This window comes from Stegostoma tigrinum, chromosome 8 (assembly GCF_030684315.1).
Source record: "Stegostoma tigrinum isolate sSteTig4 chromosome 8, sSteTig4.hap1, whole genome shotgun sequence".
Classification (NCBI taxonomy): Eukaryota; Metazoa; Chordata; class Chondrichthyes; order Orectolobiformes; family Stegostomatidae; genus Stegostoma; species Stegostoma tigrinum.
In genome coordinates this window covers 102,277,735-102,290,476 of record NC_081361.1, presented here as the reverse complement: position 1 = coordinate 102,290,476, position 12,742 = coordinate 102,277,735, and the positions used below count along the sequence as shown (strand labels likewise).

The 12,742-nt window shown below is 53.0% G+C and overlaps 1 protein-coding gene across 8 annotated transcripts in view; it reads left to right on the top strand.

Annotated features, from left to right (window-relative positions):
• Window positions 1–12,742, top strand: part of LOC125456535 (netrin-G1-like) — a 102,367-nt gene that overhangs the window by 46,005 nt on the left and 43,620 nt on the right. The gene's annotated exons all lie outside the window — the stretch shown is intronic.

The following is a 12,742-nucleotide window of genomic DNA, read 5'->3' as shown; positions in this document are numbered from 1 at the left end:
TGCTGTCTCTGCCCTTGAAGGTTTTGATGGGAGACCGTATAGAGAGAGCTTTACGCTGTATCCAACCCTTTGCTGTCCCTATCCAGGGATTGTTTGATGGGGACATGTTGAGGGAGCTTCACTCTATCTCACTTCATCCACTCTCTGTCCTGGGCATGTTTGATGGGGAACAGTATAGACAGAGCTTTACTCAGTACCTAACTCCATGCTGTCCCTGACCTGGGGATGTTTGATGAAGAACAGTGTAGAGAGAGCTGTACACTGTCTCTAACCCCATGCTGTCCTTGTCCTGGGGAAGTTTGAGGAGGGACAGTGTAGAGAGAGCTTTACACTGTCTCTGGCCACATGCTGTCCCTGTCCTGTCAGTGTTTTGGGTTGACACCTAGGTCAAGTTGACATAAGGAAGGAGGAAGTGTTGGGTATCCTAAAAGACATTAAGGTGAACAAGTCCCCAGGTCCGGATGGGATCTATTCTAGGTTTCTGAGGGAAGCGAGAGAGGAAATAGCCGGGGCTTTAACAGATATCTTTGCAGCATCCTTAAACACGGTTGACGTCCCGGAGGACTGGAGACTTGCTAATGTTGTCCCCTTGTTTAAAAAGGGCAGCAAGGATAATCCAGGTAATTATCGACTGGTGGCCTGACGTCAGTGATAGGGAAGCTACTGGAGAAGATACGGAGGGATAGGATCTATTCCCATTTGGAAGAAAATGGGCTTATCAGTGATAGGCAACATGGTTTTGTACAGGGAAGGTCATGTCTTACCAACTTAATGGAATTCTTTGAGGACGTGACAAAGTTGATTGATGAGGGAAAGGCTGTAGATGTCATATACATGGATTTCAGTAAGGTGTTTGATAAGGTTCCCCATGGCAGGCTGATGGAGAAAGTGAAGTCTCATGGGGTCCAGGGTGTGCTAGCTAGATGGATAAAAAATTGGCTGGGCAACAGGTGACAGAGGGTAGAAGTAGAAGGGAGTTTCTCAAATTGGAGACCTGTGACTAGTGGTGTTCCACAGGGATCTGTGTTGGGACCACTGTAGTTTGTGATATATGTAAATGATTTGGAGGAAGGTGTAGGTGGTCTGATCAGCAAGTTTGCTGATGACACTAAGATTGGTGGAGTAGCTGATAGTGAAGGGGACTGTCAGAAATTACAGCAGAATATAGATAGACTGGGGAGTTGGGCAGATAAATGGCAGATAGAGTTCAATCCAGGCACATGCGAGGTGATGCATTTTGGAAGATCAAATTCAAGGGCGAACTATACAGTAAATGGAAAAGTCCCAGGGAAAATTGATGAACAGAGAGATCTGGGTGTTCAGGTCCATTGTTCCCTGAAGGTGACAACGCAGGTCAATAGGGTGGTCAAGAAGGCATATGGCATGCTTTCCTTCATTGGGCGGGTTATTGAGTACAAGAGTTGGCAGGTCATGTTACAGTTGTATAGGACTTTGGTTCAGCCACATTTGGAGTACTGTGTACAGTTCTGGTCACCACATTACCAAAAGGATGTGGATGCTTTGGAGAGGGTGCAGAGGAGGTTCAACACGATGTTGCCTGGAATGGAGGGTGCTAGCTATGAAGAGAGGTTGAATAGATAAGGATTATTTTCATTAGAAAGATGGAGATTGAGGGGGGACCTGATTGAGGTCTACAAAATCATGAGGGGTATAGACAGGGTGGATAGCAAGAAGCTTTTTCCCAGAGTGGTGGACTCAATTACTAGGGGTCATGAGTTCAAAGTGAGAGGAGGAAAGTTTAAGGGAGGTATGCGTGGAACGTTCTTTACACAGAGGGTGTTCGGTGCCTGGAACACGTTGCTAGCGGAGGTGGTAGACGCAGACATGTTAGCGTCTTGTAAGATATATTTGGACAGGTAGATGGATGGGCAGGGAGCAAATGGACACAGACCGTTAGAAAATTGATGACAGGTTAGACAGAGGATCTTGATCGGCACAGGCTTGGAGGGCCGAAGGGCCTGTTCCCGTGCTGTAATTTTCTTTGTTCTTTGTTCTTTGACACAGAATGATGAAATGGGGCTGATTCTTTCCCAGGTCCAACATCCTTCACCTTCAGGAACACAATGGAACTGAAACATTCTGCTGATTCCTGTGTGATGAGAATTGAAAGTGACTTTATTCAAGTCCCAAAGCATAAATAATTCATTCCCACAACAGCAAATAGTCAGTGCATGAAGGCACAGCCTGGAACAGGAGGCTCCAGTAGATTAACACAAACCTGGTTACTCTCCATCACTCGCTCTGTACATTAACAGTGATCTGGTTATTCTCCATCACTCGCTCTGTACATTAACAGTGACCCGGTTCCTCTCCATCACTCACTCTGTACATTAACAATGACCCGGTTACTCTCCATCACTCACTCTGTACATTAACGGTGACCCAGTTCCTCTCCATCACTCACTCTGTACATTAACAATAACCCGGTTACTCTCCATCACTCACTCTGTACATTAACAGTGACCGGTTACTCTCCATCACTCACTCTGTAGATTAACAGTGACCCGGTTACTCTCCATCACTCGCTCTGTACATTAACAAGAACCCGGTTACTCACCATCACTCTCTGTACATTAACAGTGACCCGGTTCCTCTCCATCACTCACTCTGTAGATTAACAGTGACCCGGTTACTCTCCATCCCTCGCTCTGTACGTTGAACAGTGACCAGGCTGATTTACGATGGTCGCTCTGTAATTTAACGGTAAACCTATCAGGCAAATGGGAATAGTTCTGTTCAGGAAACCTTGTTAGCATGATTGTGCTGGGCCAAAGGGCCTGTTTCCATGATGTTCAAATCTATGACTCCATAACAGAGATAGATCAGCTGATGACTAGTACGGGGAACAATGCTTACAGGAAAAGCCAACAGAGTGGGGTTGTGGGTTGAGAAAGATATCAGCTATGATTGAATGAGAGAGGATTTTGATCAGCTTAATGGTTTAATTTTACACATTTTCTTATAAAGTCAGAGAATCCCAATCATGTGGAAGCAGGCAATTTGGCACTTTGAGTCGATGCCAAGTACTGAGGGAGCGCCGCACTGTCAGAGGGTCAGTACTGAGGGAGTGCCACACTGTCGGAGGATCAGTACTGAGGGAGTGCCGCACTGTCAGAGGGTCAGTACTGAGGGAGTGCCGCACTGTCAGAGAGTCAGTACTGAGGGAGTGCCGCACTGTCAGAGGGTCAGTACTGAGGAAGTGCCACACTGTCAGAGGGTCAGTACTGAGGGAGGGCCGCACTGTCGTAGGGCCAGTACTGAGGGAGTGTCGCACTGTCAGAGGGTCACTGCTGAGGGAGTGCCGCACTGTCCGACAGTCAGCACTGAGGGAGTGCCGCACTGTTGGAGGATCAGTACTGAGGGAGTGAGGGAGAGCCGCACTGTCAGAGGGTCAGTACTGAGGGAGTGCAGCACTGTCAGAGGGTCAGTTCTGAGGGAGTGCCGCACTGTCAGAGAGTCAGTACTGAGGGAGTGCCGCACTGTCGGAGGGTCAGTATTGAGGGAGTAACGCACTGTCAGAGGGTCAGCACTGACAGAGGGACAGTCCTGAGGGAGTGCCGCACTGTCGGAGGATCAGTACTGACGGAGTGCCGCACTGTCCGACAGCCAATACTGAGGAAGTGCCTCACTGTCGGAGGGTCAGTACTGAGGGAGTGCCACACTGTCGGAGGATCAGTACTGAGGGAGTGTCGCACTGTCAGAGGGTCAGTGCTGAGGGAGTGCCGCACTGTCAGAGGGTCAGTACTGAGGGAGTGCCGCACTGTCAGAGGGTCAGTACTGAGGGAGTGTCATACTGTCAGAGGGTCAGTACTGAGGGAGTGCCTCACTGTCGGAGGGTCAGTACTGAGGGAGTGCCACACTGTCAGAGGGTCAGTACTGAGGGAGTGCCTCACTGTCGGAGGGTCAGCACTGAGGGAGTGCCGCACTGTCAGAGGGTCAGTACTGAGGGAGTGCAGCACTGTCAGAGGGTCAGTACTGAGGGAGTGCCGCACTGTCAGAGGGTCAGTACTGAGGGAGTGCCGCACTGTCGGAGGATCAGTACTGAGGGAGTGAGGGAGAGCCGCACTGTCAGAGGGTCAGTACTGACCGAGTGCCGCACTGTCAGAGGGTCTGTACTGAGGGAGTGTCTCACTGTCAGAGGGTCAGTGCTGAGGGAGTGTCACACTGTCAGAGGGTCAGTACTGAGGGAGCGCCGCACTGTCAGAGGGTCAGTACTGAGGGAGTGCTCACTGTCAGAGGGTCAGTACTGAGGGAGTGTCTCACTGTCAGAGGGTCAGTGCTGAGGGAGTGTCACACTGTCAGAGGGTCAGTACTGAGGGAGTGCCGCACTGTCAGGGGGTCAGTGCTGAGGGAGTGTCTCACTGTCAGAGGGTCAGTACTGAGGGAGCGCCGCACTGTCAGAGGGTCAGTACTGAGGGAGTGCTCACTGTCAGAGGGTCAGTACTGACCGAGTGCCGCACCTTCAGAGGGTCAGTACTGAGGGAGTAATGCACTGTCGGAGGGTCAGTGCTGAGGGAGTGGCGCACTGTCAGAGGGTCAGTACTGAGGGAGTGCCGCACTGTCAGAGGGTCAGCACTGACAGAGGGACAGTCCTGAGGGAGTGCCGCACTGTCGGAGGATCAGTACTGACGGAGTGCCGCACTGTCCGACAGACAATACTGAGGAAGTGCCTCACTGTCGGAGGGTCAGTACTGAGGGAGTGCCACACTGTCAGAGGGTCAGTACTGAGGGAGTGCCACACTGTCAGAGGGTCAGTACTGAGGGAGTGCCTCACTGTCGGAGGGTCAGTACTGAGGGAGTGCCACACTGTCAGAGGGTCAGTACTGAGGGAGTGCCTCACTGTCGGAGGGTCAGCACTGAGGGAGTGCCGCACTGTCAGAGGGTCAGTACTGAGGGAGTGCAGCACTGTCAGAGGGTCAGTACTAAGGGAGTGCCGCACTGTCAGAGGGTCAGTACTGAGGGAGTGCCGCACTGTCGGAGGATCAGTACTAAGGGAGTGCCGCACTGTCAGAGGGTCAGTACTAAGGGAGTGCCGCACTGTCAGAGGGTCAGTACTGAGGGAGTGCCGCACTGTCAGAGGGTCTGTACTGAGGGAGTGTCGCACTGTCAGAGGGTCAGTGCTGAGGGAGCGCCGCACTGTCAGGGGGTCAGTGCTGAGGGAGTGTCTCACTGTCAGAGGGTCAGTACTGAGGGAGCGCCGCACTGTCAGAGGGTCAGTGCTGAGGGAGTGCTGCACTGTCAGAGGGTCAGTACTGAGGGAGTGCCTCACTGTCGGAGGGTCAGTCCTGAGGGAGTGCCGCACTGTCAGAGGGTCAGTACTGAGGGAGTGCCACACTGTCAGAGGGTCAGTGCTGAGGGAGTGCTGCACTGTCAGAGGGTCAGTACTGAGGGAGTGTCGCACTGTCGGAGGGTCAGTACTGAGGGTGTGCTGCACTGTCAGAGGGTCAGTGCTGAGGGAGTGCTGCACTGTCAGAGGGTCAGTACTGAGGGAGTGTCGCACTGTCGGAGGGTCAGTACTGAGGGAGTGTCGCACTGTCGGAGGGTCAGTGCTGAGGGAGTGCTGCACTGTCAGAGGGTCAGTACTGAGGGAGTGTCGCACTGTCGGAGGGTCAGTACTGAGGGTGTGCTGCACTGTCAGAGGGTCAGTGCTGAGGGAGTGCCTCACTGTCGGAGGGTCAGTCCTGAGGGAGTGCCGCACTGTCGGAGGGTCAGTACTGAGGGTGTGCTGCACTGTCAGAGGGTCAGTACTGAGGGAGTGCCTCACTGTCGGAGGGTCAGTCCTGAGGGAGTGCCGCACTGTCAGAGGGTCAGTACTGAGGGAGTGCTGCACTGTCAGAGGGTCAGTGCTGAGGGAGTGCCACACTGTCGGAGGGTCAGTCCTGAGGGAGTGCCGCACTGTCAGAGGGTCAGTACTGAGGGAGTGCCGCACTGTCAGAGGGTCAGTGCTGAGGGAGTGCCACACTGTCAGAGGGTCAGTCCTGAGGGAGTGCCGCACTGTCGGAGGGTCAGTCCTGAGGGAGTGCCGCACTGTCAGAGCGTCAGTCCTGAGGGAGTGCCGCACTGTCAGAGGGTCACTACTGAGGGAGTGCTGCACTGTCAGAGGGTCAGTACTGAGGGAGTGCCACACTGTCGGAGGGTCAGTACTGAGGGAGTGCTGCACTGTCAGAGGGTCAGTACTGAGGGAGTGCCGCATTGTCAGAGGGTCAGTGCTGAGGGAGTGCCTCACTGTCGGAGGGTCAGTCCTGAGCGAGTGCCGCACTGTCAGAGGGTCAGTACTGAGGGAGTGCCGCACTGTCAGAGGGTCAGTGCTGAGGGAGTGCCACACTGTCAGAGGGTCAGTCCTGAGGGAGTGCCGCACTGTCGGAGGGTCAGTCCTGAGGGAGTGCCGCACTGTCAGAGCGTCAGTCCTGAGGGAGTGCCGCACTGTCAGAGGGTCACTACTGAGGGAGTGCTGCACTGTCAGAGGGTCAGTACTGAGGGAGTGCCACACTGTCGGAGGGTCAGTACTGAGGGAGTGCCGCACTGTCAGAGGGTCAGTGCTGAGGGAGTGCCGCACTGTCAGAGGGTTAGTACTGAGGGAGTGCCGCATTGTCAGAGGGTCAGTGCTGAGGGAGTGTCGCACTGTCAGAGGGTCAGTACTGAGGGAGTGTCGCACTGTCAGAGGGTTAGTACTGAGGGAGTGTCGCACTGTCAGAGGGTTAGTACTGAGGGAGTGCCGCATTGTCAGAGGGTCAGTGCTGAGGGAGTGTCGCACGGTCAGAGGGTCAGTACTGAGGGAGTGCCACACTGTCGGAGGGTCAGTGCTGAGGGAGTGCCACACTGTCGGAGGGTCAGTCCTGAGGGAGTGCCGCACTGTCAGAGGGTCAGTGCTGAGGGAGTGTCACACTGTCAGAGGGTCAGTACTGAGGGAGTGCCGCACTGTCAGAGGGTCAGTACTGAGGGAGTGCCGCACTGTCAGAGGGTCAGTGCTGAGGGAGTGCCACACTGTCGGAGGGTCAGTACTGAGGGAGTGCCGCACTGTCGGAGGGTCAGCACTGAGGGAGTGCTGCACTGTCAGAGGGTCAGTACTGAGGGAGTGCCGCACTGTCGGAGGGTCAGCACTGAGGGAGTGCCGCACTGTCGGAGGGTCAGTACTGAGGGAGTGCCGCACTGTCGGAGGGTCAGTACTGAGGGAGTGCCGCACTGTCGGAGGGTCAGTACTGAGGGAGTGCCGCACTGTCGGAGGGTCAGTACTGAGGGAGTGCCGCACTGTCAGAGGGTCAGTACTGAGGGAGTGTCACACTGTCAGAGGGTCAGTACTGAGGGAGTGTCACACTGTCAGAGGGTCAGTACTGAGGGAGTGCCGCACTGTCGGAGGGTCAGCACTGAGGGAGTGCCGCACTGTCGGAGGGTCAGTACTGAGGGAGTGTCACACTGTCAGAGGGTCAGTACTGAGGGAGTGCTCACTGTCAGAGGGTCAGTACTGAGGGAGTGCTCACTGTCAGAGGGTCAGTACTGAGGGAGTGTCACACTGTCAGAGGGTCAGTACTGAGGGAGTGTCACACTGTCGGAGGGTCAGTACTGAGGGAGTGCTGCACTGTCAGAGGGTCAGTACTGAGGGAGTGCCGCACTGTCGGAGGGTCAGCACTGAGGGAGTGCCTCACTGGGGACGCTGCACTGAATCATGAACCTCACACAGAATCACTGACTTTTCGGATAAATTTTGAAAACTTAATGTTGGAATTTAGGTTAGAAAGAATGGTTCAGGTTAAAACAATGTGATGGAACCAGGTACCATAGCAATGTTTAAATGTTGTTTAAACAAATCCTTGGGTATGGACAATGTGCAGACAGATGGGATTCGCTTAAAATGGCATCATGGTCAGCACAGACATGGTGGGCTGAAGGGCCTGTTCTTGTGCAGTACTGTCCTATGTTCTAACACTCTCAGTGGGAATATTTCAGCCTCTCACAGACAGAGAGCTACTCAGACGGTTTTGTAAATTCAGAGGTTGGAGCTGCTATACTGAGATTCATATGTTCTGAACCCAGCACTGTGGCTTTGCCCCTGACCTTTCACTTATTCTTTCACACAGGCAGATTGTGGGGACAGGTCGCAGACATTACCAATGCTGGAGCGATGGAAACTAGGATTCAAGAGCAACCAGGATTACAGGAGGGTGGAGATCATGAAATGAGGAGCTGGAGGGGCTTACAGAGATAGGGAGGGGGTGTAGGGGCTGGAGGGGGTTACAGAGATAGGGAGGGGGTGTAGGGATTGGAGGGGGTCACAGAGATAGGGAGGGGTTGTAGATGTTGGAGGCGGTTACAGAGATAGGGAGGGGGTGTAGGGGCTGGAGGGGGTTACAGAGATAGGGAGGGGTGTAGGGGCTGGAGGGTGTTATAGAGATAGGGAGGGGGTGTAGGGGCTGGAGGGGGTTACAGAGATAGGGAGGGGTTGTAGATGTTGGAGGCGGTTACAGAGATAGGGAGGAGGTGTAGGGGCTGGAGGGGGTTACAGAGATAGGGAGGGGGTGTAGGGGCTGGAGGGTGTTATAGAGATAGGGAGGGGGTGTAGGGGCTGGAGGGGGTTACAGAGATAGGGAGGGAGTGTAGGGGCTGGAGGAGGTTACAGAGACAAGGAGGGGGTGTAGGGGCTGGAGGGTGTTAAGGAGATAGGGACGGGGTGTAGGGGCTGGAGGGTGTTACAGAGATAGGGAGGGTGTGTAGGGGCTGGAGGGGGTTACAGAGGTAGAGAGGGACGTAGTGGCTGGAGGGGGTTACAGAGATAGGGAGGGGGTGTAGGGGCTGGAGGGGGTTACAGAGGTAGAGAGGGACGTAGTGGCTGGAGGGGGTTACAGAGATAGGGAGGGGGTATAGGGGCTGGAGGAGGTTACAGAGATAGTGAGGGGGTGTAGGGGCTGGAGGACACTACAGAGATAGGGTGGGGGTGTAGGGGCTGGAGAAGGTGACAGAGATAGGGAGGGGGTGTAGGGGCTGGAGGAGGTTACAGAGATAGGGAGGGGGTGTAGGGACTGCAGGAGTTTACCGAGACAGGGAGGGGGTGTAGGGGATGGAGGGGGAGGGGGTTTAGGGGATGGAGGGGGTGACAGAGTTAGGGAGGGATGTAGGGGCTGGAGGGTGTTACAGAGATAGGGAGGGGGTGTAGGGGCTGGAAGGGGTTACAGAGATAGGGAGGGGGTGTAGGGGCTGGAGGGGGTTACAGAGATAGGGAGGGTGTGTAGGGGCTGCATGGGATACAGAGATAGGGAGGGGGTGTAGGGGGTGGAGGAGTTTACAGAGATAGGGAGGGTGTGTAGGGGCAGGAGGAGGTTACAGAGATAGGGAGGGAGTGTAGGTGCTGGAGGAGGTTCCAGAGATGGGGAGGGGGTGTCGAGGCTGGACGAGTTACAGAGATAGGGAAGGGGTGTAGGGGCTGGAGGAGGTTACAGAAATAGGGAGGGGTGTAGGGGCTGGAGGAGGTGACAGAGATAGGGAGGGGTGTAGGGGCTGGAGGAGGTGACAGAGATAGGGAGGGGGTGTAGGGGCTGGTGGGGGTTACAGAGACAGGGAGGGGGTGTTGGGGCTGGAGGGTGTTACAGAGATAGGGAGGGGATGTAGGGGCTGGAGGGGGTGACAGAGATAGGGAGGGGATGTTGGGGCTGCAGACTGTGTTGGTCCGGGAGCAGATGGGGTGTTGGGTGAACGGGACCTGGTGAATGTTTGTTCCAAACAGCAGAGTTCGGGAGGAACTGAAATTGTGGAGCGTTGTGATGAGAGACTGAGCCGGAGAAAATTGGAACGATGGAGTGTGGAGGTGACCCGGACACAGATTGTTCCGAGGAGGATAATAAAGCAGAAATCATTGGGGAAATGTGTGAGAGTTCAGGATTGACAATCAGAGACAGCTGGAGGGAATGGTGGAGGGAGATAGTGACAGAGTCTCTGAGTGTGACCCCACTCTCGCAGTTTGGGGTCACAGCTCGCTCCCAGCATTGATAAAGGGATGAAATCTGGATGTGTGTGAGTTCGGAACTGGAGGAATGTAGAGATCCTGATGTGATCTCACTGACAGCAGAGCATGCATTTCAGTGACCTGGTTATACTTTGATCGATTTCTTTCTCCCTCAATATCTTTGAAATCTAATCTCAGCATCAATCTCCACAACAAACACATGCCTTGTCATTGCTCCTGTTGTCTGAGGTTTGTGAAGCTGACATGTTCATTGTGTTTATCCTGTTTCTCAGTAGGTGACCTGGACAGTGAGATGGCAGGTAAGGCCACAAGACCATAAGAAATAGGAGCAGAAATCAGATCATTCTGTCATCGAGTCTGCTCTGCCATTTATTCATGGCTGACAAGTTCCTCAACCTCATTCTCCTGCTTTCTCCCCACAACACTTGATCCCCTTGATAATCAAGAACCTTTCTATCTCCATCTTAAATGTACTCAATGACCTGACCTCGACAGCCTTCTGTGGCAATGAATTTCATAGATTCTCCACTCTCTGGCTGAAGAAGTTTCTTCTTATCTCCGTTCTAAAGAGCCTTCCCGACTCTAAGGCTGTGCCGTCAGGGCTAGTCTCTCCTATCAATGAAAGCATCCACTCTGTCCAGACCATTCAGTATTCTGTAAGTTTCAATTAGATCCCCCCCTCATCTTTCTAAACTCCAAAAAGTATAGTCCCAAAGTTGAGATTAAATACATCTCTTTCAGAATCTCCTCACTTCTAGTGAGTGAATTTAGGAATGACTGGAGATGCAGGAAGTGTTCTGCTTTTATGCAATGGAATAATCCTGGACAAACGAATAATGGAATTGGCTGGGTTGCTGGAAAGTGAGTATGTGGTGAACGGTGGGTTTGTGGAATGTGTTTTAATTGCTCTCCAGGCGTCTAATGATCCTGTTTGACATCAGATTAACTTTCTGCAGCATTCCATGTCATGTCTCAATCCTCAAGTTTCCAGATCAAGACATAAAACCTGCCCAAATCCCACACTCTGTCACTGGGCAACATTCAAACACCCCTCAGTTCTACATAAATTCAAATACAATTAACCCCTTCCCAATGTTCAATTATTGAGACTCATTTGCAAAACATGAGCTGCAGAGCTGGGCTGAGAGGTGGCAAATGGAGTTTAATGCAGACAAGTGTGAGGTGATGCACTTTGGTAGGAGTAACCAGAAGGCAAAGTACAGGGCTAATGATAAGATTCTTAGTAGTGTAGATGAGCAGAGCGATCTCGGTGTCCAAGTACATAGATCCTTGAAAGTTGCCACCCAGGTTGACAGGGCTGTGAAGAAGGCATACAGTGTTTTAGCTTTTATTAATAGAAGGATCGAGTTCCGGAACCAAGAGGTTATGCTGCAGCTGTGCAAAACTCTGGTGCGGCCGCACTTGGAGTATTGCGTACAGTTCTGGTCACCACATTATAAGAAGGATATGGAAGCTTTGGAAAGGGTGCAGAGGAGATTTACTAGGATGTTGCCTGGTACAGAGGGAAGGTCTTACGAGGAAAGGCTGAGGGACTTGAGGCTGTTTTCGTTAGAGAGAAGACGGTTGAGAGGTGACTTAATTGAAACATATAAAATAATCAGAGGGTTAGATAGGGTGGATAGGGAGAGCCTTTTTCCTAGGATGGTGACGGCGAGCATGAGGGGGCTCAGCTTTAAATTGAGGGGTGAAAGATATAGGACAGATGTCAAGGTAGTTTCTTTACTCAGTGAGTAGTAAGCGAACGGAACGCTTTGCCTGCAACGGTAGTAGATTTGCCAACTTTAGGTACATTTAAGTCGTCATAGGACAAGCATATGGACATACATGGAATAGTGTAGGTTAGATGGGCTTGAGATCGGTATGACAGGTCGGCACAACACTGAGGGCCGAAGGGCCTGTACTGTGCTGTTATGTTCTATGTTCTATGTTCTATGTTCTATGAACTAATGTTGCCTGAAAATGTCCTCTACAAACGAAACAGAAACATCCACAAACTCACCACCACGCTCAAGGTGTCCAAGTGTGAGAATATACAGCAACAAACCTCATTTTGTCTGGAAATTCCTCTACTCCCCCACCCCCTCCCTATCTCTGTAACCCCCTCCAGCCCCTACACCCCCTCCCTATCTCTGTAACCTCCTCCAGCCCCTACACCCCCTCCCTATCTCTGTAACCTCCTCCACCCCCTACACCCCCTCCCTATCTCTGTAACCCCCTCCAGCCCCTACACCCCCTCCCTATCTCTGTAACCTCCTCCAGCCCCTACACCCCCTCCCTATCTCTGTAACCTCCTCCAGCCCCTACACCCCCTCCCTATCTCTGTAACCCCCTCCAGCCCCTACACCCCTTCCAGCCCCTACACCCCCTCCCTATCTCTGTAACCTCCTCCAGCCCCTACACCCCCTCCCTATCTCTGTAACCTCCTCCAGCCCCTACACCCCCTCCCTATCTCTGTAACCTCCTCCAGCCCCTACACCCCCTTCCTATGTCTGTAACCTCCTCAAGCCCCTACAACCCTCCCTATCTCTGTAACCCCCTCCAACCCCTTCAGCCCTTCCGTATTTCTGTAACCCCCTCCAGCCCCCACATCCCCTCCTTATCTCTGTCGCCTCTTCCAGCCCCTACACCCCTCCCTATCTCTGCAACCTCCTCCAGTCCCTACACCCCCTCCCTATCTCTGTAACCTCCTCATAACCCTATACCAGCCCTTATCTCTGTAATGACCTGCAGCATCTAACACCACAC